This window comes from Bombus affinis, chromosome 14 (genome assembly GCF_024516045.1).
Source record: "Bombus affinis isolate iyBomAffi1 chromosome 14, iyBomAffi1.2, whole genome shotgun sequence".
In the NCBI taxonomy this organism is placed as follows: domain Eukaryota; kingdom Metazoa; phylum Arthropoda; class Insecta; order Hymenoptera; family Apidae; genus Bombus; species Bombus affinis.
The window spans coordinates 5708208-5734910 of record NC_066357.1 but is presented as its reverse complement, the minus strand read 5'-3'; the positions used below and the strand labels follow the sequence as shown (position 1 = coordinate 5734910).

General features: G+C 37.0%; 1 long non-coding RNA gene across 2 annotated transcripts in view; it reads right to left on the bottom strand.

Annotated features, from left to right (window-relative positions):
- LOC126923860 (uncharacterized) overlaps positions 1–26703 on the bottom strand; it is a 64542-nt gene that overhangs the window by 26049 nt on the left and 11790 nt on the right. For both annotated transcript variants that reach the window (XR_007713327.1, XR_007713326.1), the window contains exon 4: positions 24865–25044. This is a non-coding gene — a long non-coding RNA (uncharacterized LOC126923860). The remainder of the gene's footprint in view (positions 1–24864; positions 25045–26703) is intronic.

The following is a 26703-nucleotide window of genomic DNA, read 5'->3' as shown; positions in this document are numbered from 1 at the left end:
CGATGCGCGACGCCACGCCTGTAGGCTACACGCGACACACACACACAAGCGTACGTACGTCCGACCACGTTTTAACGATCTCTCGAGGGACTGAACGGCATCTAGCCGAGGGTACTACTGTACACTTTGAAAAAGTTTAACGAGTTTGATTATGGCCAATTGCCGAGAATCAATGAACTTGTTGGTCTTCGGAAGAAATGGATTTTTCTGACGTTCGTTGTGAACGACGAGAGAAAAAGTGGCATTGCCCAGGTGGAAATTGAATTCGATTAGCTTTACCATCGATCCGGTCCAACTGTTCTTTTTCAAATATGCTCGTGTTCGAGTTACTTCAACGCCATGGACGGATAAACTTACGGACCACGTGAGTTATCGCTTTAGCAACGAATTATACTTGTTTGGCGGTGATTGGTGTTCCAATGAAGCGGAATTTTAATAGAATACAATGCAAGGTATTCATTGGATTCATTGGATTGACTATGGTAGCGATCTGGTTGAATTGGTCTTTTCGAGATGCGCTAGTTTTCGAGTCACTTCAGTGGGGTAGAGAAATGAACTTACCGGTGATGAGTTAGAGGTTTCGAGGGAGAAATTGCTTTTACCAATCAAACTGAATTTAATAGACAGAGTATAGTGGGTTCATCGAGTTAGGAATTGAATGGGATTAGCTTTAGCAGCGATTTATTAGGTCGTCCGAAAAGTTTCTTTCCTTTTAGGAAATAATAGACACACAATGTTTTTTGTTTTATATTATTTTGTCGAATTACGTACGGTCCACTTTGTTCTGTTGAGACAAACACCGAGACATTTCACAGATTTGGTTTGACGTTTGTATGAAGATGCACTGTTGTAAAAAATACCTTTGCGAAAGAAAGACGCTTTTCGGACAATCTAATTGTTGCGTTGCTCTTTTTCAAATATTCTAATTTTCGAGAGCAAGCTTATTGGCGATCGGACAAGTTACTTTTTCCGGGAGATTTTGGTCGGAAATGGGGTTTAATGCAATGGGAAATGTAATGGATTCGTCGAATTGGAAGTCGAATTGCATTAGCTTTGGTAATGAGTTATTCTTTTTGAGACATGCTACTTTTCAAGTTACTCGTTTGAGCGTAGTAGAGAAGTCAGTTTACTGGGTCAGAAATGAATCACTGTTTGACCAATTTGTCTTCCAGTTGATAGAATGTAGCAGAAAATACGTTTTTATAAAACATATTTCACGATCTACAAATAAAGAATGATTCACATTAAAGTGACTAGAGAGAAAGCAACATCTGTTTGCCTTTTGCAATTACAGAGAACGACATGGGAACGTGAAAACGGTGAAGTTTAAGCTTTTTCCCATCGAAATTATGGAATCTTTTAGAATAACATGAAACATAAACGAGGAAGGTACGAGGAAACTACAGATGCTTCTCACATGTGCAACGCCCAATGCGCAATATTAAACCAACTGTTACGTTCGATGCAAAGGGCTTTTCTTAAAATATTCGAAGGAAGAATTTCGAACGAATTGAAAGAAGTAACAATCAAAACGAAAAAAAAAGAAGAAAGAAAATAATATATCAAAAGAAAAACAAATATCCCATAAAAAAAAATGGAAGAAGCTTCAAACATCGAGAAACAGAGAAAGGAGATGACCAGATTAACTTTATGTAATACGTATCTCTTATGGTGTCTTATTCCAATAATATCCATAATATCAAACTTGTAAGATTATCAATATACTGGGTGGGACGATAATCTTAGTATAGTCGGATAGGCATCGATTGTACGTGAAAAAATAAGAAGAAAATTTCATACATTTTTTCACCTCAGGTTTTGTCTTCGAGAAGATCGACTTGCAAGATTTGACGAGTACATTTAAATTTGGCTAATTTGAAACCGCGCAAGAGTAAACAATCGATAGAGATTTAAACTACACTAAAAAATAAGTCGAAAATGTAAAACGAGATTTTTTCATAAGATGTTTCGTTTTCGAGAAAAACGAATTTGAAAATGTGTCGTGCGCATACGCGTACATGTCAGACGTCAGTTCGTATTCGATCAAACAGGTCCAACGCATTATTTTCTCGAAAATGAGACCTTCAACGAAAACACTGTATTGTACGCTTTTGATTTATTCCCTCCTGTTATACCTCCTGACCTTCTACTGATTGTTTACTGATATCTGGCTGGTACTTTTTCACATCAAACTGTACTAAACAAATCTTGAAACTCGATTTTCCCAAAAAACCACGCGTCGTATGAAAAAATATTATTCCCTATTTCCTACTTATTTTTCACGTAGAATCACCCCTTGTAACACGATTACCAATATTTATTAACAAAGCACATCATCGTCGAAAACCATAGAATATCGACAATATCATTTTGAGGGCACCCTAACACTGATTAAGCTTGTGATCCGAGAACTGATCAAAGCACTTTTGAACAAAAGAAAAAGGGAAAGAAAGAAAGAAAAGGGAGGAAAGTAGACGGAGGAAGGAGTATAAATGGACGTTTACAGGAATTCTCGAAAATGAGATGTATATAGCGGTGGTTAGCAAAGGGGTTAAGGCCTAATCATAGATCGCGACTGAAGGCGAGTATCCAACCGTTATAACGAGTACCTCTTTTCTACGGTCGAATAGAAGGAGGGCCGGGTACCAGGCGAAGAAAGATCGAGGCTTCTGCAAATTTATTCGATTGCCGGCCACGACTAACTTCCACCATACCCGCATGCGGCCTCCTAACCCCCTATGGCGTTTATTTATCTCGAGTGCACCAGGCCTATCGTCCAATTTGCGCTCGCGAGCACACACGCGAGCACCGAGAATTTTCGCTCGTTACCGCCGCTACTATATCACGCCAGATATACTAATCTTTCGTCGGCCGACCCTACGTTGGTCAGTTCCTGGTATTCTTGTCTGCTTTTATATGTACATATATATATACTTTGTTGTGGTCTTTTTTCTGCCAGGTTTATATGGTGTTTTAGGGACGAGGAGAAGATGAAAGCATTTGGAGATTGCTGGTCGAGACGTTGACTGCCATGGTGGTCACCAGTGACTCATATTTTATTTTATTTTTCTTAGAATGATCAAAATAAGATCAATTTCATATAGCAATAAACTTTCTTCATAATGCGATGATGACTTACAGGGGATTCTCAAGCCGCAAATTCTACAAATTATGGGATTTTGAGGATATATGGAGAATATATTGTAGTATCGTGGACGAGGGACCTCGGGGATGTCGTGCGAATTATAAACAAGCGGTTGCTCAGCATGTGCGTGGTGGGGCTAAGACAAAAGATATGAGGCTAAGACAAAAGACAAGGGGTTGCTAAGGGACATAAACGAATTAAAACGAAGCAGTGTTAGTTGAGAAGCCAAAGACTGTGAATTGCGTTATCGAGATAGCGTTGCTGGCGTTGTCGAGGCAGTTGAATCCGTGGTGACGAGAGTTGCGAATTAATTATCTAGTTGTCTTAATTATAATACATTACTGCGATTAGTTCACGTTAAACAACCATCGTTTCCTGTTTAATCCATTTAGTGTAAATAAACTAATCATAGTAGTCTAAGATACTACAATATAGATAGAGGTTGCAGTTGCCAGGGTATGAACGCGCCATAGAAGAAACATCCCATGGAATGTACTTGGTTTATAATATCGTTTAGAGACATTCGACCGCCCTCCGATCTGCATTTTACATAGTGTCATTGGTCTTGTTTCTTCTTATCTGCATTCTCGCCTCACCTCTTGGTATTAACATCCATTAACATCCACATAGAATTATGGCATATAACGAGAAATTTAAAAAAGGTACAAATAAACGAGCCAGGGGATATATAGGTATATATATATCGTACAATAATTTGTGCTTAAATTAACCCCAAGAGGGTGAAACTGAGCTCTGAAAATCCGCCTGCTTTCCAATTTTGCGCCATAACTCTGATCACTTCTATGGCGAGATATAACAAAATGAAAAATTGAAAAACAGCCGGATTTTCAAGAAATTACACAGTACACGTATATCCTGAAAGTTTGACGAATCTTCTCTTCGACGATCTTCTCTTGTTAGGCGACATTCTCGAAAAAGTGAACTATCGTAATACGATGTAACATTTTGCAAAAATGAAAACTGAATTGAAATATAGAAAATTCGCGTGCCAGTCGACGTGTTACACAGTTAGTTACTCAGATGCTGGATCGACTATGCTACCCTCTGTCTGACCCTGCAGGTCATCTCCACGGCGACTAATTTTAACATTATCCCGCGATCTATTTGCGAATCTCCAGCATCCAATCCTATTATTCACACCACCATCATTGTGTTGCTCACCCTAAATTCGATTTTCAACGACACTTGACACTGTTTTCAGTCCCCAACCCTAAAACGTGTCTAACTGGTCGCACTCGTAAATCTCTAACAATACTGCACCATCCACTACGACCAAAATCGTCAGTCCAATCAATGTACCGCTGATTGAGCGAAAACCTCGCGATGAATCGCAAAGCTCGACCGAATTTAACCCCTTAACCTACGATTTACGTTCGAGAATTTTCGGCCGAAAACGTAAACAAGCTCGCGCAGCCTTCGAGCCATTCGCACGACTTGTGTGGTACGTACTACGGGCTATGCCCGTAGTTGTAGGTTAAGGGGTTAAGGCGTCAACCTTTACAGTCAAAACGTAATCCTGACAATTTGTGTTAGTCCCTAAATTCGTACGAAAAATAATCCCAGTCCTCCATGTTTGAATGTCCCATTATCTGTAACCTTCTTCAATTATCACTTATCAATTGTTATTAAATCAATTGTCAATACAAAAGCGTAACTGCACTTCTAGCGTCTGAGACTTTTGTATATCGAATAAATAGGTCTTCAAGGATTAAATAAATCCATCTGGAATTAGTCAAAAAGAAAAAAGAAAAGAAAATGTAGGCAGGAAGGCAAATAGAATCATTGAAACATCGCGATATCTGGCTACTTCAATTTTGCAGATTCATGAAACGATTGTTCTCGACTCGTGCTCGCGAAGTAAGAGAGACTTCCGATAGAGGCGACAATCAGACACGGCCAATTGTTTCTTCGTTTCAGGAAACACTCGTGCACGGGTGGTGGTGATCTATGGGGTCAAGGGTCGTCAACCTCCAGAAAGTACGTACGCGTCGTTGGATGATAGAGTGACAGTCATTATGTTAAATGGCAATCAGGATAATGCCGTCATCAGCGTTCGTACTAGGCAATAACTATAATACTGTCATTGCGGACACTCCCGCGTAATCTTGGCTTTTCATTGGCCACTACCGGGTAGCGCTGCCAAAATCGTATCGCTTTTCCAAGATGCTAACACATCGAATGTATCTTACAGCGAATATTTCTTCGAATTATGGGATTCTTATTCGCGTGAAGCAACTCTCGCGAGTATGAACTAACTCGAGTAACTCTTTCAAGTATGAAGTAATTTAATCACGAACGTAGATCTGACAGATACGAAATTCTTTCAAGGATGACTAACGAATGTTCTACACGTAGTTACATTTTGTACACGCGTTAGAATTTCTTGGAATAATAAAAAGGCAATAATAAATCGACTTAGTCTTTATACATTTGTTCCTGAAGAATCATATTCTATTTGACGTTACCTCTCGTCTGATGGATATTACTTTGCAGGTACGTAAATCAATCAGCGTTGAAGACACCTGTTGCTGCTGCTGCATACATAATAACAACTATGATTTCCTTTCCTAGGAATAAATTACTACCTGCTCAGCGATCTTTTTACGAATAAATAACTAACACTCTTACATCTATCGTTAATTAAACGGACTGGATTAAAATTTTCACAAATTAAAGTAATAAAAAACAAATCGAAAACAAACCGTCCGTTCAATTTTACATAGCAAATCCGTACCAAGTACAAGCTTATTCTTAGGTCAATCGAATTTTCATCCTGCCAACCATGGAATTTAATAAAATTAATTAATATCTCCTTACTTTATCCGCCAACGATATCAGCAAATTTGATCAACGTACAATTTACATAATTACGTTAATAGCCTGGTACAGCATCGTACATTTCACGACTCGATATCAACTTGCCTTCCACATTTTTATATAAACATTGTACCTTCCTTTAATCGATTCTACCGTCGAAAGAATACCTGTAGCTTTTAATTACAACTTCCTAATTGGATTCGATGATCATTAACGTTAGCCTAACACGAAATTCGCGGCTCGAATCAAATTCACCTCACGTATTCGTCTTCCACGTTGCAATTATCGTTGTCGATGATCTACGGCCAGTTAGCCATAGAAAACGGCTGGTAGATAACTGTATCTGCGGATATTTTGCGCGCATCAAAATTACTGTTACTCGTTCGTCATTCTCCGATCGATTCCAAACGCGTGCATCGGCCATCGACGATCGTTTCGTATTCGTCACCATGAACGACAATTAACCGCTGCGATTAACCCTGTTTGGCAACTGCAACAAGAAGCTGCACCAGGTCGACCGTGGTCGTTCATTTTCTAGTTCTCATGGGAACGTCACATTATTCTTTGGTCAGCGTAGTTTCTTTAAAACTCCTTTACATCCGTCGTTTGGACATTTTCACATCGATCGATAAGCTTCGTTACGACGATCGAGACGTTTACCGATAGGTAACTTCGTGTTTGTCGCTTTTCGGAAACGTAGGGAGTTGGAACATGAATTTTGAAAATTTACTATCGCCACTTTAGCAATTTACGTTTATCGAAATCTTTCCGTTTCGAGCTTAGGAAGCTGAAAAGTTGGACAATTTTAGAAGTTTCATCTTGGAATGGTAATTTATATTCGCGGACGAGTAAGCTTCTTAGAAGAGAAATTTCGAGAGTCGGGAAATTTGGAAACTTGAAAAGTTTGGCATTGAAAATTGAACAACTTATACCTTCGCATAACTTTTATGTTTTCTTTTTAATTCAGAGATTCCGTAGGTTTGATATTTCGAAGTATCTCGATGCGCAAATATTGATATGTTTCCGTCTAAAAATTTAGAAAGTCAAGGATCCGAAATATCTTAGGAAGGTGGTGCGAACAATTCGATGGTGAACATTAATATCAAGATCGAGGAATTTAGAATGTTAGAGACCTTGGAAATTTAGCAAGTCGAATAAACATCTGGATTTATGAAACTTTCGAAATTTTATCGAAGGAGAAACTGAGCGAATAAAATTATTTAAACATACTGAAAAACAGCAACGTGGAAGTAAACTTGGCGATAGCGAAGTTTCTCGCTTCCTTAATTCCTTTCATAGCTATCTAAACAATTTTACATTACATCGGGACATATTTTTATTCGAGACATATTCACCAAGAATTTTCATAACGTTCTACGTTTAAACGTGACAAGATTTGGTATAAACGAATAAAATAGTATTTATAACGATGCTCTGTAGCTGTATGTTACTTCATACTAACAACTTCCTACTAACAGAAGATTTTATGAATATCAGATGCTGTTATAGCTCTCGTAACTAACCTAACCCGAGTTCTGCTGCGTAAGCCTGGCTAATGAATCCAACTATGTTACAAACTGCCGACAGAATATGCAAATTCATCTTAAAATAGGCAGAACAAAAAGTGCAGTTCGTTATGTCTAGCACGGCTGTTATAAGCTTATCTCGGCTTATTACGCTTATTACGAATGGGAAAATGAAATGAAAAAGAATTTTTTAATCAAACATTTTTATACCTCCTGACAAACTGTTGCTCGTTAACGAAACGAATGTTTAATCCATTAGAAAAAGAGAAGTTTAATCGTTTTCGCGATCTAAATCAAAAAGTGACAAATCGAAATTAAATCGCGAAAGATCGTGACCGACAATGGATGCTGTTCAACATCATTCATCTTATTTCGAAGTTTCGAAAAACGATAACAGAACGTAATAAATTACTCTGTTAACTCGACCCAAGTCAGTTTTCATAGCGTTTCGCTTCCAGCGTACGATAAAGGTAAAAATGTCCTAAGAGGAATGCGAACTGTTTTTAAATACCAGAAGCATATGAGATTTATCAGAGTAACAGAATTTCAAATATTCAATCTTTGGACTTTCTAATACAAAATTTAGTATTGCAAAATATAGTATTAGTGGGTGATTAATTATGGTAGAAACCAATAGTAAAATCTTCATCGAGAGAAGAAGCCAGCTATTTATTATTATTTATGTAAAAGAAGATCGAATCATTAAAATTTAATTGATACCGCGTGTGGGAATTCGCCAGCAACGGATATAAATTAAACGCTATATTTCCAAGCTGAGTTTTACCTGAATTTAGCCGAATATGATCTACCATTTCGCTAATTAAATATCCCTGTGTTTCAACGTTTTCTAGCAATAAATTTAACGTATTCTTACAAATTAAGAAAATAATCACAATTGTAAGGTAGACAGCAACTCGCCAGATAACATTAAGCGACCACGTTAAAACAAAATTTGAAATTTGCAATAGTCTAATATCCAACTGTTTGCTCATAAAATCTCCATTGTCTTTCTAAAATCCATCCATCGCTTTTAATTGCTCTGACGGAACGTTAAGGAGCTTCACACAGTCAAAGTCCGCCGTAAGAAACCGCAAGTACTAGAAACCAACTATCAGAAGTCACGGAAGATCGATCGAATTAATTGCGTGGTCGACTGTCAATTAACTAATTCTATTAGCGTGCGTCAAAGCGATATTTACGATGATTAATTGTAGACATAGACGACGGTACCGTTAATCGCGCGCATCGGCCACCACCGGTCGTTGAAGGCCCGTTCACAATCGCGTAGTTTTGCCGTGAAAGGAACGGCTCCGTGACGTGATACGCGCTTCGTAATTTCTATAGCAAGTATACGTAATACATCGCGGCACAGCTGCTTCCGGATGCGATCGGTCTCGCTGCCGGAAGTGCCGCCGCGTACATTTTTACGAGCGCAATTTATGCACGTGCGCGGCGACTCGTATTGCGCACGCGCACCCGCCGATTCGCGTTTTACACGGCGATCAAGGGCGAGATTTTCCCGGGGAAACGCTCTATCGAAATGTTTAATAAGAGGGAAAATGGAAAGATGATAAGATAAAGTAGGAAGCGGATAATGTTTATAATAACAGACATGTAAATTTTAAGATGGGTATTACGAGCAAAAAATATTACGAAAATATATGTAAGATATATGTAGCGATAAAACAGAGAATTTCCTCGCAAGGAAATAAATAATATCGTAATACAATTTAAGGGTAGGTAGAATATTTAACAAGGGGGGAGAAACAGGGAGATGATATAATAAAATAGAAAGTGGATAATGTTTGTAATAACGAGGATGCAAAGTTTTAGATGGGAATTGCGAAGAAAATATATGTAATATATATGTAGCGATAAAACAGAGAATTTCCTCGCAAGGAAATAAATAATATCGTAATACAATTTAAGGGTAGGTAGAATATTTAACAACGAGGAAAATAAGGAGATAATAATAAAACAGGAAGTGGGTAATATTCATAATAATGGGAATGTACTAGTTTTAGGTGGAAATTAAACAAGGAAAGTTATGGAAATATTATAGCGACAAAATAAAAAATATTCTCTATAAGAAATACGTGATGTTAACATAGGGAATGCTATGTTTCATAAGGATGTGTTTAATAAGGAGAGAAATAGGGAGATGATAATAAAATATGAAGTAAATAATATTTATAATAGATAGAATGTGATCTTATAGTTAGAGAATAAAGGAGACATATTAGAGAACAATAACAACAGAGAAGGAAATATTCCAAAACTGGATGATATTCTACTGTAGTGGTATATGAGTCAACGGAGTCGGGAGAGACTCATATTGTTGTGCCTTGGAGTGTCAACGTTGTTTTGGTTGGCTAGGTTCGAAGGTAAACGAACTCCGGACAAAACATTATCGCCGTTATTTGTAATCATCGACCAGAGTTACATTTAGACTTTTTGTACAATAATAACACCGGTTGATACAAATAGACGTACGTGCTCTTTAGGACGTTCATTATAGCGAGTCATACAGTTGAATAGCGAGCGTAGAGTTGAACAGTAGCATTGAGCGACCGATGATAACGACTGGCATACACTGTCTCTGTACTTATATTTAAAGTGATTTTAATATACGCTATTACAATTTTATCACTATAATAAAATAAATGTATCTCTTCGATAAACCAACACGTATAATAATCCAGCTAACTAATATCAGATAGAGAGTATGAGTTTCCTTTCTTTTTAAGTTTGTATTGTTTTAAAGTAGCGAATAGAATACATAAGAAAAAGAAAACAAGATATTATACTATAGGTAGAGCATAAATGGAAAATAATAAAGAAAAATAACGAAACCTCCCTTCTTTCGTTCGAACAGCAACCCTGCGCGATTAATTATCGTTGAAAATAAGTTACCGTATGTACCGATGTACTTAACCACCGTGAAAACGGGGAAAAATTCCAACTGATCATAGATAGCTTGATAAACTGCTTCACGGAATACAATTCGATAATCTATTTCATGGTATTGTATTTAAATTCTATTCGCAATGTAAAGGGGGTAACACAATGCTTGATATATAACATTGTTACATTTCGATTGTTCGTTCGTTTATTAATAATCCCTCTGTATATTCTTTAAATTATTTTGTTGTTGGAGTGAATTAACTTGCTTTCAATTTTCTATCGATGATCATAGATCGCTTGATCATAGATCAACCATCGGATACTTCTTCCTAACACACATGGTTGTACATTATCATCATTCTATCTGTTCAAAGCCAATAATCAAACACACTGATTACATTTCTCTTCGATTTAGATCTTTCGCAATCCTTAAAATCAGTAGGCATCGAAACCATTGTATCAGTCCGTAGTATCATTAAACGCTATAATCGACGACCATAGTACTATTTTTATACAGCTTCGTTGCTTTCTAATCTCTGAAACAATCATACGTCAATCTTAACCGTCGAAGCAATCCAAACCACGTGGATTATATGGCTTCTCAATTTAATTCCTTTCTAATCTACCAACCAACCATTAACATCAATCGTTCTTACACCTCAAACGATACGATCAACCATCATGAAGCTATTTCTATTTAGTTTCACTTGCTTTCAAGATTTCATACGATCGTGTAGTACAATTAAGTAATTGACCATCATATATAAATCATCCAGCAAATCATTCTTCTCCAAAGAGGAAAGTAAACTAATTCGTGAACATCAATTTTGAATTGATTGAAGATCAATTACTACAATTTTCCGATCTTCCATACAATCACACACCATCGTCAAACCATCGACTACCACGTCAATCATCCTCCTCTCGATTTAACATTTCTCTAATCGATTAACCTCCCAACATGCAAACCCGTCTGGCAAACGTTTCATTCGTATTCGTTGTTTTCAACGTTGACGTGCCTGAGACGCCACGAACAGTACATACTTTTACGTCGAACCATATCAAATGGTATTTTTAGCGCGCATCGAGTCTTATTTCATTCATACGTCAAGGGGTTAAACAGTCGCGTATCAAGCACCATAACATTTCTATCTAGTCATCATTTCTATCTAATTTCAATCGTTCTCAATCTTTTACACAATCGAATTTATGATGAAATCTCAAGCCTGCAATCTTTCAATCGTACAATCCTAGTAATTACACGATCGTCTACTATAGAGCGTTCCATTTTTATTTAATTATCCCTCAATCTGCCAATGCTAAAATACGTCATGAAATGATCACGCCATGATTAATCAATTTCTCAATTTTTGTTAATATGGGAATTTACATAGTTTCAAATGAAATTTTGACCGGGCCTTTGGTAAGGTTAATGTTAAACATCTTCTTAAAACATTAGAAATTCCTTTCTGTCAAAAATATTATATTTTGTAGGTATATTCACATTGAATCCCATTCTGAGAATTGTCCAGCTCTTCCAACATGGGAACACTTTGAGATTCCTCTATCGTACTCTATCATAGTTAGACCAATATTGCAACGTGGATCCATAATCTGAACACCATACTTCAGCAACCATGTTGCATAGTTTGGAAGGGTTTGGCACAGGTGTTCACGTACAGTTATCGTGCCTTTTACATGCAATGATTATCGAGCCATAATGTTTACTCTTGGTCTTACGTCACTGGTATGTAGGAGAATAGCTCACGGCATCCTGTTTGCTCACAGAGTGTTCAATGGTTTTAAATGTGAACATTGCGCTGAAATAATCGAGTATTTCAAAATAAATGTCTATCTTCTGTATGTACAGTCTCAGAGTACATCGCTTGGGTACCTTGCCTGACTTAACCGCATTGCCTTAAATACCAACAATGCCACCCATCTATTGTTATATCTCCTCAAACTTGTCGAGCAATTTGTATACCGTGCTTCATCCTAATTCGTAATTAAATCGTAACTTACATCGCCTAATTTAATATTGAATATTCTAATCTACCTAACTATCAAAGATCTGCATATCTTTCATAAACAGTTTCGACGTATGTGTCAGAGTTCTCGTAGGGCATTCAGTTTTCTATAAGTCTTCACTTTTTTTCCCACTTGCCGCACGTTTGTCTCCGTAAAAACTAATCATCACCGAAACACAGCCTAGAAGCGGACCAAAGACGTAGCTACGTATTAAAGAAAACCGCACGAAAATCGGCTCAACGGTTCCCGAGCTACAAGGTAACAAAGAAGCAAACAGACAGACAGTGAGACGTTGCGTTTTAGATGACGTAGAGATGGCACGTCTGGCTGTGCATTACATTGAGATTGAAGAGCAAAATATAGAAACTCGGGGATCGAAGTATAGAAATTGGAGGAGCGAAACGTACAAGTCCGTAGCTACAACGTCGTAGGTACAAGTCGGGGCTAAACACGAAATCCAACGAAACGAACGCGTCGCTCCCTCGCGTTTCCTTCGCTTGCCAGAACTCTAGGAAAAGATTAATCAGCGTCGTGCCGTCTTATCTCTTCGCCACGATAAACTCTACACGAGTACAAGTCCGTAACAATAAGAAACGAGTACCCAATTGCGAGTATCTCCTTTACGTTCACGGGAATCCCCATGAAACGCATAAAGGCGCAGCGGGAACTCGCGGATGGGTCAGGTGTTTTAGGGGGAATGGCGGTATTTAAGCGACTAAGAAACGTTGGCCGCGGTAGCCGAGGGTGGAGAATAGGCGATGCCAGATGGACGAAAGGATAAGATTCTTTATGGTCGGAGATAGACAGATACAAACAGTTTCACGGTGAGTCGGTAACAAGCCGGCCGGTGATCGATGCGAGCGTCCTGCGATGATTTAACTATCCTCGCCGACGCGTCGGAAAATAAATGCTGAATTACTAGCGGTGCAACGTGTTAAGCCCCGTTCACACCTGGCGGATCTTCGTGGATATGGATGGTGGAGAGCCAAGCCGATTCTGTTCAATTCCATCGTGATTCTATGCCGAACTAAATTTCAAATTACATTTGTGCGAGTTTCTTTTATTTGTAGCATACAACGTTATACTTTAACCGGTTATTAAACAACGAAATGATAAACATAGATATATATTTGTTTTTGGTGAAATTAGTTAGAATTTTAATGTTGTTGCTTCGTTACTGTTATTTTTATGCAATTACTATCGTATCGATAAGGAAAGTCGTTATACAGGTTCATGGATTCGTCCACTTAAGGAAAGTTACCGGTTGGTTAAAATACGCGAAGAAGAGTTGCATGCGATAGGACGCAGGTCTTGAGAGTCAGCAAGAATCGCAGTCTTTATTGCGCGATTCAAAACAAAAAGAAAATAAATCAAAGATAGAGAAAGTACGAGAAAAGCAAAAGCAGGATTGCACGTGCAACGTCTGGCTCGCTCGATTTTTAACGTCGAAACGATCACATCGCCCGATTACGTCGCACCGCGCGTTCGTTTTTCCAACAATCGTATCGTATCTCGTTTAGAAAAATATCGGATAAAAACGTGCTTCTACTGTCAGTAATTTGTAAACAAAAGTTTTTTACCGCAGTCAAGAAAGCATTTGATCTTGAAAGGGTTAGAGTCTAAACGAGTCTTATGGAAATACGTAAACGTGGATGGCTCGTTGAATCGAAGAATTTCAAGTTACATTTCCTAAGTTCACCGAAATTATGAGACGTTGGAACACGATAACAGAACAAGGAAAGAGCGGTAGAAAAAGGATAAAGAGACTAATGATTCAAAAATATTGGGTGAATAGAAAATTTCATTTCCAAGTGGATCAAACGCAACATTTCCATTTAACAAGTGTAAACGGGGCTTTACGTCGCTGCCTCTGGAAAACCCCCTAGCGTAATGCAAGCTTATCTGCGAGCTAGAACTAGTATTTATTGCGATGCTGACGCAGGCTGCGTCGTGTTTGACGTTAAGTACCGAGCTGGAAATAAATGTTAATAAAGCGGTCGGTGGTTGGAATACGCGATGAAATGAGTTGGGAATGTTAGGCCATAGTGAATTCCAGTGCTTGCGATACTTTGGTACTCGGTGACAGCAGTTGGATTAAAGTGTCTCGTTTTTTCCACCGAGTATAAATGCTTCAATAAGTGATTGAAACGGACAGGAAGAAACAGGTTGAGGATCATTGGACGACGGCTCCTGGTAGTTAGGAACAGTCATTGGAGACAGATAGTAGTTTTTCGAAGTTGCAACGGATGCTAATAGAGCAACAGATGGTTGAGATGCTTGCTATTACTGAATAGTTTTCACTCTTAAGAGTATTACTGACGCAACGCAAATTTATATTGAATACCATTAAAGTCATCTTTAAAGCATATTTAATCACATACCTCTAAATCAATTAAAATTTCCAAAGCATTTTTTTCAAATTAATTAGAAGCGTGGAATTAATTAAAATCTAGAGGAAATGAAGAGTAATATACGAATAGCAATACGAGTGGCTTCTAAAGAATTATATTCGATACATAACTCTGGCAAATCAATAAAAACCGTAAGAGTATTCTTTCCAAATAAATTAAAAGCGAGAAATTAATTAAAACCAAGGCAGACAACGGACGTACACGGATAACAACAATAATTCAATAGCATTAAAATCAGCCCTAAACGATCGCATCCAATACGTGCCTCTATTAAATTAATTAAAACTCTAAAAATATCCTTCCTACTACGAACTATCATCTACCTAGTCTAAAAAAAGGACTCGTCAATGCAAGAAAGAAGCTTCGGTTTACAAAAAAGAAAAAAAGAGAGGAAGCTTCGCGTGACAAAGGACGGAAAGAAGAAAGAGAAACATAACGTGACATTCCATACTCTACACTTCTCCTAAGAATAATTCTCTCTGTCCCATCCCTAAACGACCATACTCGATCGGATACCTCTGCCATCTTCGCTCGTAAAAACTTATATTTAATCAGTATGCCGCTACCGCGAGCGGGACGCTTTACGATTTATCCCGAGTCGTTTGATTGAACGCTTTACGACAATCTTTCCTCTTCTCCAGTGCCTGCACTCTCGTTCGCTCTCTTTATCCTTCTTTCCTGGTCGATTTAATTCCCTGTCGGAACGCTGGAAGATGGGGTCGGTTCGTTATCGCGAAACACCGGCGTTGAGAGCGAAATAATGCGTCGTGGGCGCAGATAACCGGTTTTACACGCGTGTCAACGATAGTCAAAGCCCCGCCTTAATCATTCTAATGTGCCCTGAACCTCCTTCGTTCACCGTTCACGGCTTCTTATTTCCCAAGACGGCCCCGGACCGTCGAAAATTACGATAACAGGGTAATCGTTCTCGATGCGACACGAGCCGGCCTCCAATGCTTACCCCCTATGGTAAAATGGCGCCGTTTTATCGGCCATTCAGAGGCCACGTGAAACCCGAATGACGGTTTAGCAAACTGTATGGCTGCAAAAAAGTTCCAATTAAATTTTATGTTTCATTAAGCGAGCTTGAGTAGATTGCTTATAGCGAGGAATTTATAATTTCTCCTCCCTTACATATTTGGAAATTTAATGAAGATTTCACAATTTTTTTCATTTCGCGTGCTTCTTGAATAATATGCATTTATGGTACGTATGCCCTGTGTGATAAAGATGATATGTGTGATATGGTTTATCTGCGCCAAGATAAATAAAGGACATAGTTCGATGTAAAGTAGTTCTTTTATCTTTCGTTAATTACGATTTTATTGATTCGACGATTGTAAATCGTAGGATCGTAAATAAAGCGTAATTAGTAGCGCGGTAACTACAGAGAGCATATATCCTTATACTTTACAAGCGATGCATTTTCTTATCAGCTTCTATATTGCCCTCCAGTAACATCAAATTTGTGTATCCTTCTGAAGGCATACTATATTATAGTATAATGGTAATAATAATATTAAAACATACTATATTTGGATCTAGTTAATTAATATATAGATGCTGTAATGCTAGCAACTGTATAGGCAGTTTGATGCTGTTTCTTTTTATAAAAACAATCACAAATAAACATCTTCGATCCCATTCTCGTTGCAGCTTCGAATAGCTGATAATGTTGAAGCTGAATAATGAACTGATCACACGTTGATGTAATGAGATTGAAAGTTAAAAGTGTAGAAGAAGAAAGCACGTTGCGAAAGAAACGAATTTTCAAAAGCACCGAACGCGGATGCCCAGACGATAATTTATAGCGTATCGAGATCGAGGCAGCACCGATCGCGATAAATCTCGATCTTTATGGTGATCTGATGCGCGCACGCCACATGCTCTATGGTTATATCCGCCCACTTTCGACCCCATCGACATCCGCCCTCTCGCGATACATGCTATTTATTTTCCCATCTTGGCCCCCACGACGCGTCTTTCTTTTTCTCTTCTTTCCTTCTTTTCTTCCTCTCTTCGAACGCTCGACTCCTCGAGATTTGCCGGAAGATCGCGGTTCCCTCCGTTTATTTTCACCGTTTCGTTTCGTTTCGTCCATTGTGTGCCACGTGCAGAAAGTGTCAACGGTCTTTGTGCTATTGTGGTTATTGCGCAGGTACATTACTCGAGCGACAGTGAATTGGAAATTATCTTGTACATTGTTTTACATATATCTGTATATCCTTAGTTTGCATATATTTTGCACATAATTATATTGTGTCTATATGTATGTATATATAATGTATAGAATATAACATATAATATATGTGTACAATATATACAACATATTTATATGTATAATAATTAATTAATATATATATGATAATTGTATATATACAAATATTAATATATAATATAATAATACAATATATATATACACACACACAATCATATTGTATCTCGTGGCTTTAAATCACTAGGACCTACACATAGGCTATAAACGTTCTTTCATAGTAACACTAACACACTCCTAATATTGTACTGTCCACTGACCAGGCCCATTTTAGAATATCACTGTATTATCCGATCGTCTTACTGGAAATCGCGTAGTTGCAAAATTGGGAGTGTTCGACATAAATTCCTTAGACTCGGAGCTAAACGACTGGAGTCCGTTCTACGTCTGCTGTTTCTCGCATTTATGACGCGGTTCTTAGCGATTTGAATCTTCAATCATTGAGCAGTAAAGGGACAACGTATGGCATCATTTGTGTTTGTAAGACATTCGAGATAGTCGGCAACAGTTGGCACATGTTTGCCACTTATTTTACTACAAATCTACATGAGCTACATATAAGACAAACCCACGTAACGGAAACCGGTAAATAAAGCCAAATTTATTAGAATGTTGCAATAAACGCGCAAACGAGTAGATCCTCGCTACCTACATCTACCTGACAGTGTAACGCTCGATATATACACTGTAACCTAACTTCAAAGGATCCTCCAAGAGATATAATTCCACTTATAATACCATTACTCAAAATCCAGCCACCTGCAAGATCTTGCGTACAGCCTGCAACTAAAAGAACAAAGTGGGAAAAAAGGCAAGTTACAAGGAGCAAAAAAGAAATCACTTTTCGTGAGATTCAAGTTGGGAACGATTCAAACCTGATCTCGAATGGTTGGCGAGGAAGCGCAACCGCATAGGCGCGGACAAATTACACGGCGGTGCTCACGGCGGTGCATCGATTTATGTCGACGCAAACAGTGTAACAGTTAAGCCTTAACTGTTAAGGTCTCGCTGGCATTAGCATAATACGTTGGCCGATCGATTATTTCAATAAATGTAATCGGAACCGGCATTTAGCGGAACTCACTGCATCAGATAAGCTCGGATGGGGAATAATGAACCGCGTTTTAAATTCCCCGCATCCTCTTTTTCTACTCCTTTACATATTCATTGACGCTATCACCAACACACGTGGTCCATTCGACGTTTTTCAATCTTCTGGATGGCAATTCATCATGTAGTCTGTTTGGACGTTTCGAAATTCTGGAATTTTCCCTTGCTTTAGTAATTCTGGAATAATGTATGTATGTATATATGTATTTATGTATGTATTCTTTATTGTCATTTGGAATATCTGTTACAATTTTCCAGTTACGCGTATGCTTCAAAGTTGCACGCTTTACACTTATTTTCTTTCCATTTGCTTATCTATGATCTGAAGTGCCAGAGTTTAGCTTTCATTTTAAATTATATTAATATAACAAGGGGATGAAAATTAATTTCCCCTGCAGTATCGAAGGTAAAAATTGAAAATGTATAAACTGTTATATATTCGACTGATGTTTACTGTTTAATAAATTGTAGCAATATAATTGTGATATTACCGATATCGTGTATTGGTGTCTTTTACTAATATCATAAAACAATATCAAACGAGCTTCGAAAATTATTTATTAATTTTTCATTAGCTGTTAATGACTTTCAGTAACGAGAATTAAAACCAAATAGACCATTAAATACATGAGTTAATAGCTACTAAATCGTAATAATATAATTGTACCCATTAATACTAATACATAATATTACACGTTCTCATAAAATACACCTATTAATACCATCAGTAGTTATCAAACGAGCCTTGTAATGTAACCTCCTGCACAGTGAAATACTTACTCGAAATAATTACTTGCTCGCCATTTTTTTCAACTTGACAAAATATGCACTGATAAACATTCAACCAATTAATGTTTAATAACTAGAATAAATCGTAGCAGAAGCAATATAATATGTTCCAATGAAATTCGCCTATTAATACCATAAACCGATTCAGACGAGCTTTGAAAATTCTTTGCTAATTTTTCATTACCTGTTATTGACTTTCCATAATGAGAATTAGGAATATTTAGATCATTAAAGGTACGAACTAATATCTGATAAATCGTAACAATAAAATTGTACCTATTAATACATAATATCGCATAATATTACATACTTTCGTAAAGTACACCTATTAATACCATCAGTGGCTATCAAACGACCATTAAAATATGACCTGCGCGTTGAAAGCGTTAATTCAAGAATCTTGTCCGATCGCATGAAAAGAACGTCATTGAGGACGCGGCTGAAGATATATTGCCATGAAGCTCGGCTCGTCCGGCGTTTCACGAGATCTTTAAATCAAATCGAAGCTTTGGTGGTGTCAGGACGAGCAAGATGCATCCCTCTTCAAACCGGAAGGAAGCATTTCGCGCGTTCGTTTTCACGATCGAGTTTAACTACCTCCTCGCGGTTCACAGTCGATTATGAACTTTAATTTTTATAGGGTGATCAAAACGATCGTTGGCTACTAACAAAGTCACGAATACGAGTTGCTTGGTCTGTTATAGAATGGCTGACGTTTGAAAGATACAGGAAGTTCTCCGCTTTATTCGTAGCGCTATAGTGGAAACAGAATAGGACTAAAATAGAAAGAGTAGAGTAAATATAGCTAATCGCAAGGGTAAGATGCGGAAATGTGGAGGAGGGAAATTGTTACTGATCGGAAAATGCGAATGAGCAAACCGTACACGTATTTTACCTAGTTTCGATGTAGACGCCTTAAAAGTCTCATAAAACACTGCTATAGCTCAGATGCTACTAAGAGAGGATTATATGGCAGAAGGTAAGATAAGTAAACCGACAGTGAACTGATTAAGAGGTTTGCAGGAAAAGCGTAAGAATAGCATAAGTAACCAACTAATCGTAAGTCACAGGTAGATATGTAACAGGTAACATATAAGTTAAGTATAGGATAGTACATAGTATATAGTATATAGTACATTATACGATAGTATAATAATAGTAGTAGTATAATAGATAGTATAAGAGAAATAAAGATATACGTATATGTTTAATTTTTAGTATTAGATATAACGTGATATGTGTTTGGGATGGGAATGTGAGTGGGTGTGGGTTATTGTATGTGGTAAATGATCTAAGAATCGTACTGCGATGAGTGGGAGTTGGAAATGTGTAAGCCGAGTGCATTTCGTGGCCTGTGAAATCGAAAACTAAATAAATTGCATTACTATTGGGGTAGAAATAAATCTGAAGAGGATGACGTTCGCTATGATTCACATACATATGAAACCTAATTAAGAAGAAAGATATGCCATAATTGTATTTAGAATTATAGAAGATTTACTAATTATAGTATTTTATCGGAAATTTTATACAAAGGTAAATTTACTATAACGAAGTAGGTTGAATAAAAATCACGTATAATTAATTCATGAAAAATAGTACGCTAAATATTAATTATATCAATTAATTGATCATTATATTGAAATTATAATTAACTTATAGGAAGGCTTGTAATTACCTTTATAATGATTGTATTTTATGTCTCTAAAATAATTATAGTATTGCTAAAAAAAAATGAATGAAAGTAAGACACGAATGCCCTCGCCCTTTATGATCTCGCGTAATTTTCAGTGAATGAAATAATTACAGACAATGGTGATTTTTATTCAATCCACGTAGTAATTATCGCTCCAGTTTACGACTGTATGAAATTTCTAATAAAACGCACAGTTACCGTAATTACACTGAAGGAGTTTCAACTCTGTTAATTTGTGATAAATTAGGTATGAAATTATTTTAGAGGTTTATAGATACTCATGCTATTAATATCCACATACATACTCATAAATTCGCTCGTATCATTTACTCTTGCCCTATGGAATTTTTCTCGATAATTTAAACCAACTTAGAGAGGAAATCATACTTTCAACAATAACTACAATACATAAATATATATAAGGAAATGACATATATTTTCGTAACACGTCTAAGAAACTAGGAATGACTTAACATCTGCATTTATATGCAACTAAATGAACGTAATGTTCCATTTATATCATTATATCAGTAATCAACACGCGCTTCTACATTCGTCTCTAATTAAAATTCAGAAATAACTCAATTACTTCGATCTTATGCCTGCTAACCACGTACTACCGACGAACCTTGCCTTGAAATATCCTGTTATATAATCTAACCACAGCGTAGGCATGTAATATCATTATACAGTTAAAAATGTGATACAGGATTGTAGAAATTTTGATTGGAAATTCTTCAGACAGAAATTTCTTTACAAGTAAGAAAAAAAAGTTTTACAATTTTCACTAACTCCAGAATTAATAACGTTCTTCTTTTACTGTATACACCAGAGTCCTCTTCCACAATAATTTGATGGACAATTAATGGTGCCAATGGATTGGCAAATTGCAAAGTGTATGTCGTGAAAATCTAAAAAGTAGAAAAATGTAAAAAATATTAAATTTTATTGCTTCAGTTATGTTAACAAAAATATGAAGATAAATAACAATTCACAATGTATCTATAAACCTCTCATTCACGATTTTAGTATATCTTATTTTATTGTATTTTTATTCAATGCATACTTGTGTTATTGAATTTTATTTGTCAAATGATATAGGCGCATACCTTGTAACTTGTAACAATTATTCATAAAAATCCGTTTCTTTCATTATCAGACTTGTTGCTGTTCTCAAGATAATGTATTCCTATCGATAATTTGTAATTCCACTTGTAAAATTTCACTAACAAAATTATGCTTGGACTGTGTTCGAATTTCGAATATTACTTATTGCAGAGGACTTCCCGTTAAAATTGCTCGTATTAATACGTGGAAGGAAACGAGGAAAGGAAAAAAAGGACAAGATTTTTCACCTGATCGGCGTCGCTATTAAGCTTCCAATTAGGGTCATGTTGTACAACGCTCGGAATAATTAGGGGATCGAGTTCTTACGATCTATACGATCAGATACGAACTGTGTAGTATACGACACGTTACACAATTTTGTGAATCGTTTAACTCGTTCAGGATCGCACTGAATTTTTTTTTGGAAAATTACATCCAACGACACGGTTCTCCAGGAGTCGTTAACTTATTTTTTATTATTACCTCCATTTAAATGTTATGTAAAACGCACGAGAGGCGATCACTGTGACACGTTAACGAAGCGATAAAAATGATTTTCCCTAACGAGTATAATTATCTGCTAGAAACTTTTGCCTTTAAAAAAGACAAGCGCGTTTTCTAGATTTTAATAGAAAAATAATAGAATTGTTTCAACCTATAATAAATTACCTATAGTACAGAGAAGAAAATCTATGTCTTAAAGAATACTTAATAATAAACTGAATAATTTTCTTCAATGGAAGAATCGTTATTCGCCTGTATGTAAGAAATGAGTTTAGAAATAACTTTCCAACGATGTACAATACAGAGATTAATTCTGAACTTAAGACTCGAACGACACTTTCCTAATTTCCGAACAGATGTTCAGCGTGAAATTTGCAATCAGTAGAAACTCCAACTTGAAATCCACGATAAATATTCTATGACGATATGTTCTTTGAAGCAATACACTCCTCATCCGGTAATCTTAATCAGACAGACAATAAATCTACGCGATACATTAATTCGATTCTTGATAAGTAATTTGTTCCTCTGCATGTACAATACTTCAGCCATGGATCGGTATCATTCATCATTCTAAATGTAATCGTTTCATCTTCTTGTTCGTTTAATTACGAAATATCGTGTACTAAAGGAAGTGATGGGAAAAATTTATTTTTTAATTTAATTCTTAATATGTATGACAGCAGAGGTGTGAAATAAAATGAATTGTTGTGTTTTTCGAGATTGGTAGAAACTTGAATGTATTGGTTGTATATAAACTTGAATGTATGTAATGGTTGAATGTATTCAACGACATAATGTTGATATATATTGTAAGAAACAATTTGTTAGGATGAAATATTATTCCTCGCAAATGACATAATAAAACGTAAGAGCCTATTTAATAGATGAAAGTACATAGTGCCTAATTTTGCCAAATAGAATCAAGCCATTAAATGTTAATAAAAAGAAATTTGGAATATTTGGAATTTTATTTATATTGCATTGTACGAATGCATAAAAATCAGATAAAATAATATCACATAGACAAAAATTTAAGAAAAACACGCTTGGAAAGAAAAAATGTAAAGTATCAGGAATAACTGGTTTAATAAATTATTACAATTTCCATATAAAATTTCTATGTGTAAAAAAAAAGATACTGAAACAATAATTACTAAAGCTATTAAACCCATTATATGGCCTGTTCTTCAGTTAATAACATTGTACAGCGAAGAATTTTGCGAGCGAACGGTACAGCATTAACAAGCACAATTTTCAATATGTATAATCTAAACTAGTTTACAATTAGAGTAAACCAAGATATCAGGTTCCTTCTTTGGAATCAAGGTCATCCAGTAAACGTGGAAAAAATTAAGTATTAAAAATCTAATTACAAGCTCTGATGAAAACATTAAGTACACAGTCCTCCTTTTTCAACTCATTTATAATCAATAATTATGTTGGTGGGGCATTAAAATCTCAAACTTCTTTTTAACCATAAAAAAGATAAAAAAAGATAAAAAAAAAAGATCATCTCAATACGTAAAAGATAGGAATTTAAAGAGATAGCACAGAGTTACATAGCAATATCGTTTCTTTCTTAATTGAAAGTAAATTATAACATTAGTATAATGAGCCCCTTTCTTTTATTAAGTTCTCGTCTGAGAATCAAAAAGCTAACAAACAATCAAATATTCCCTGCTTTCCATTCTACAGAATTTTCTAATCGAGCCCATTAAATCTAAAAGACATACCATAGTAGCCATATCAAGATCGTCAAGCTACACTCAATGGGCAGCCAGACCAATCTTTCATCCAGGCGAACGAAGAAGGACCGAGGAGCAAAGACAGCAAAGGCTACTAAACCTATCAAACACTTCCTTTTTTCCAAAGAATTTACCGATTAAAGGAAACTCTGAAGGACGCGGTAAATTAACAATATCAAGATCATCAAGCTCACTCAATGGGTAGGCAGATCGATTCTTCATCCAGGCCAACGAAGAAGGTCCGAGGAACAAAGACAGCAAAAGCTACGAAACCTATCAAATATTTCCTTCTCTCCAAAGAATTTTCCAATTAAGGGGAAATCTGAAAGACCCGTTAAATTAACAATATCAAGATCGTGAAGCTCGTTCAATGAGCAGGCAGATCGATCTTTCATCCAAGCTAACGAATAAGTACCAAGGAACAAAGGAGGCAAAAACTCTACTTAACTTATCAAATACTTCCTTGTTTTCAAAGAATTTCCCAATCAACGCCATTCAAATGTGAAAGACGCGCTAAATTAACAATATCAGGATCAACGAGCTCGCTGAATGGGCAGCCATACGAATCCTTCATCCAAGCCAACGAAGATGTACTGAGATGGAAAGAAAGCAAAAAGTTACTCATCCAAGCCAATGAAAAAAGACTAACGAAGAATGAAACAGTGAGACAAAGTAAAACAAGTTTCGTTCTAAAATGAAGAAAAAGAGGGGGAGGGGAGGGGGGAAAAAGGAGCGACGAGGCAAGTTCTCGTTTTCTATATTCTTCCTAGCGACTGTACTCACCTTCTAGCACCCTCGTAGGGACCCAGTCACGTTTTTACCTGTGCCTCTCTGCTCCCTCGTGTCCCGGTGCTCTCTATCCGTCTCTCTTCGCGCGATGCCAGTCACCGGCCCTGACTCCTGCCGGCTCGCCGTTACGCTGTTAAACGAGCGAATCGCCAGTAGCTATCGGCTCGGCCGCATCTGGAAAGAATAAAGTACACGTTACGAAGGGTAAGCAAGCAGTCGTGCAGCAATGCAAGCCGGGACTAACGTAGACTGCATAAGTAATAGGGCCGCGGGCTGACTACGCTTCTCTTCTTTCCGCTAGCGGATACACACAGCTAAAACCCGACCAAGGATCGAACTCCGTCATCCCTCGATCGTTTCCGTGACCGAGTAACCCTCCAGGTGTAGTTGGAGGCGTTCTAGTCGACTTGTTATACGGATTGAAATGTGAGCACGTAAGTTAAATGACAGGAGCGAGCGTCCGAGCACGTCTGACGATGCGGATAGTTGTTTGGCTACATGTTGCGAGTGTTATCGAGTGGAAGAGAAGGTTTTCAGGACTTTTGGTTTGGTTTGGTTTTGCATTAGGCTATGGTAGGGCTTCGTTGATCTGAATTTATCGAGAACCAAGCGGTTAGTATAACAGGATTCTATTGATTTTTCATGCGTGTGATCGAAATTGTCAAATAGATGGATTTTATTCGTTGATAGAAATTCATGTAATCAGGCACTAATAAAATTTTACTGAAGATAAGTTCAGAGATAGTGGATGTTGAAAGTTGGCTTGCGATTATTGGTTAGTGTTGATCATTTTACAATTTGTTTCGCTATCACTGGTTAAGAACTGGAACAGTTTCAGCCGTAACGTTGTGATTTCAATGTTACACTTGCTATATTTCAATAAGAAATCATAATACGTTCAAGTTTACAAGCCCAAGTAGCAGATTCATTATCGTGAAATTATGCATATCGAATCTCAGGATTTACCGTAATTTAAAATCTTCTCGCGGAAGGATACACAATGATAGCAAAATACTGCCAAGGGCAAATTCCATAGAAAATACTTTTATTTTAAATAGACATTTTTTTAACCGCGGGAAATTGCAGTAGATCAAACTGCTTGAAACTTCAGAATACCATCATGATCTATCATTTTCTCCACAAAGTATACGCAGCCACGACATAAAAACGCCACGGGCAAATTACACGAAGAACATTTTCATTTTAATTCAAGGTATTACATAAAAATTCATTTGCCCATACGACGCGGCATTTTCAAAAAATTCCAATTCGTTAGCATAAGACTGCCTCGAACCTCGGAATACCACCACGATCTATCATTTTACCGAGAATGAATATACAATGACTGGTCTACGACGCCAAAGGGAAATTATATTGCCCGCAAACTAGAATACGCGCTCGAACAACCAAATGGAGACTTCAACGAGTGGAGACGAAGAATTCGCTCGCGGTCGAGTAGCATCAACAAGACGATATTCCAGAATCATGCTAGGTAATGATTTCAGGCATCTTTGCTACCACAAGCAAACAACCGAAAGCGTGCTTCATTTCCATTCAAATGACTTCGTTCTCGGACTATAGTACACTGATTCCTGACCTGGCTCAATCTTTTTCCATGGTTATTTCGAGTCATTTGACGAAAATGATGTGAACGTGAAGATAGCGCAGTTTTGTTGAGGTAATAATATGAGGCAGGTTTTTGTTCAATGAAAATTGTATCACGTAGCAAAAGGATTGTGGCGACGTAATGATAACCACACATACATATCGAAATAATTTTATGGCAGCTCTTGTGGTTTCAAGGATAATTTTATGGCGGATTTTATTGCGTGC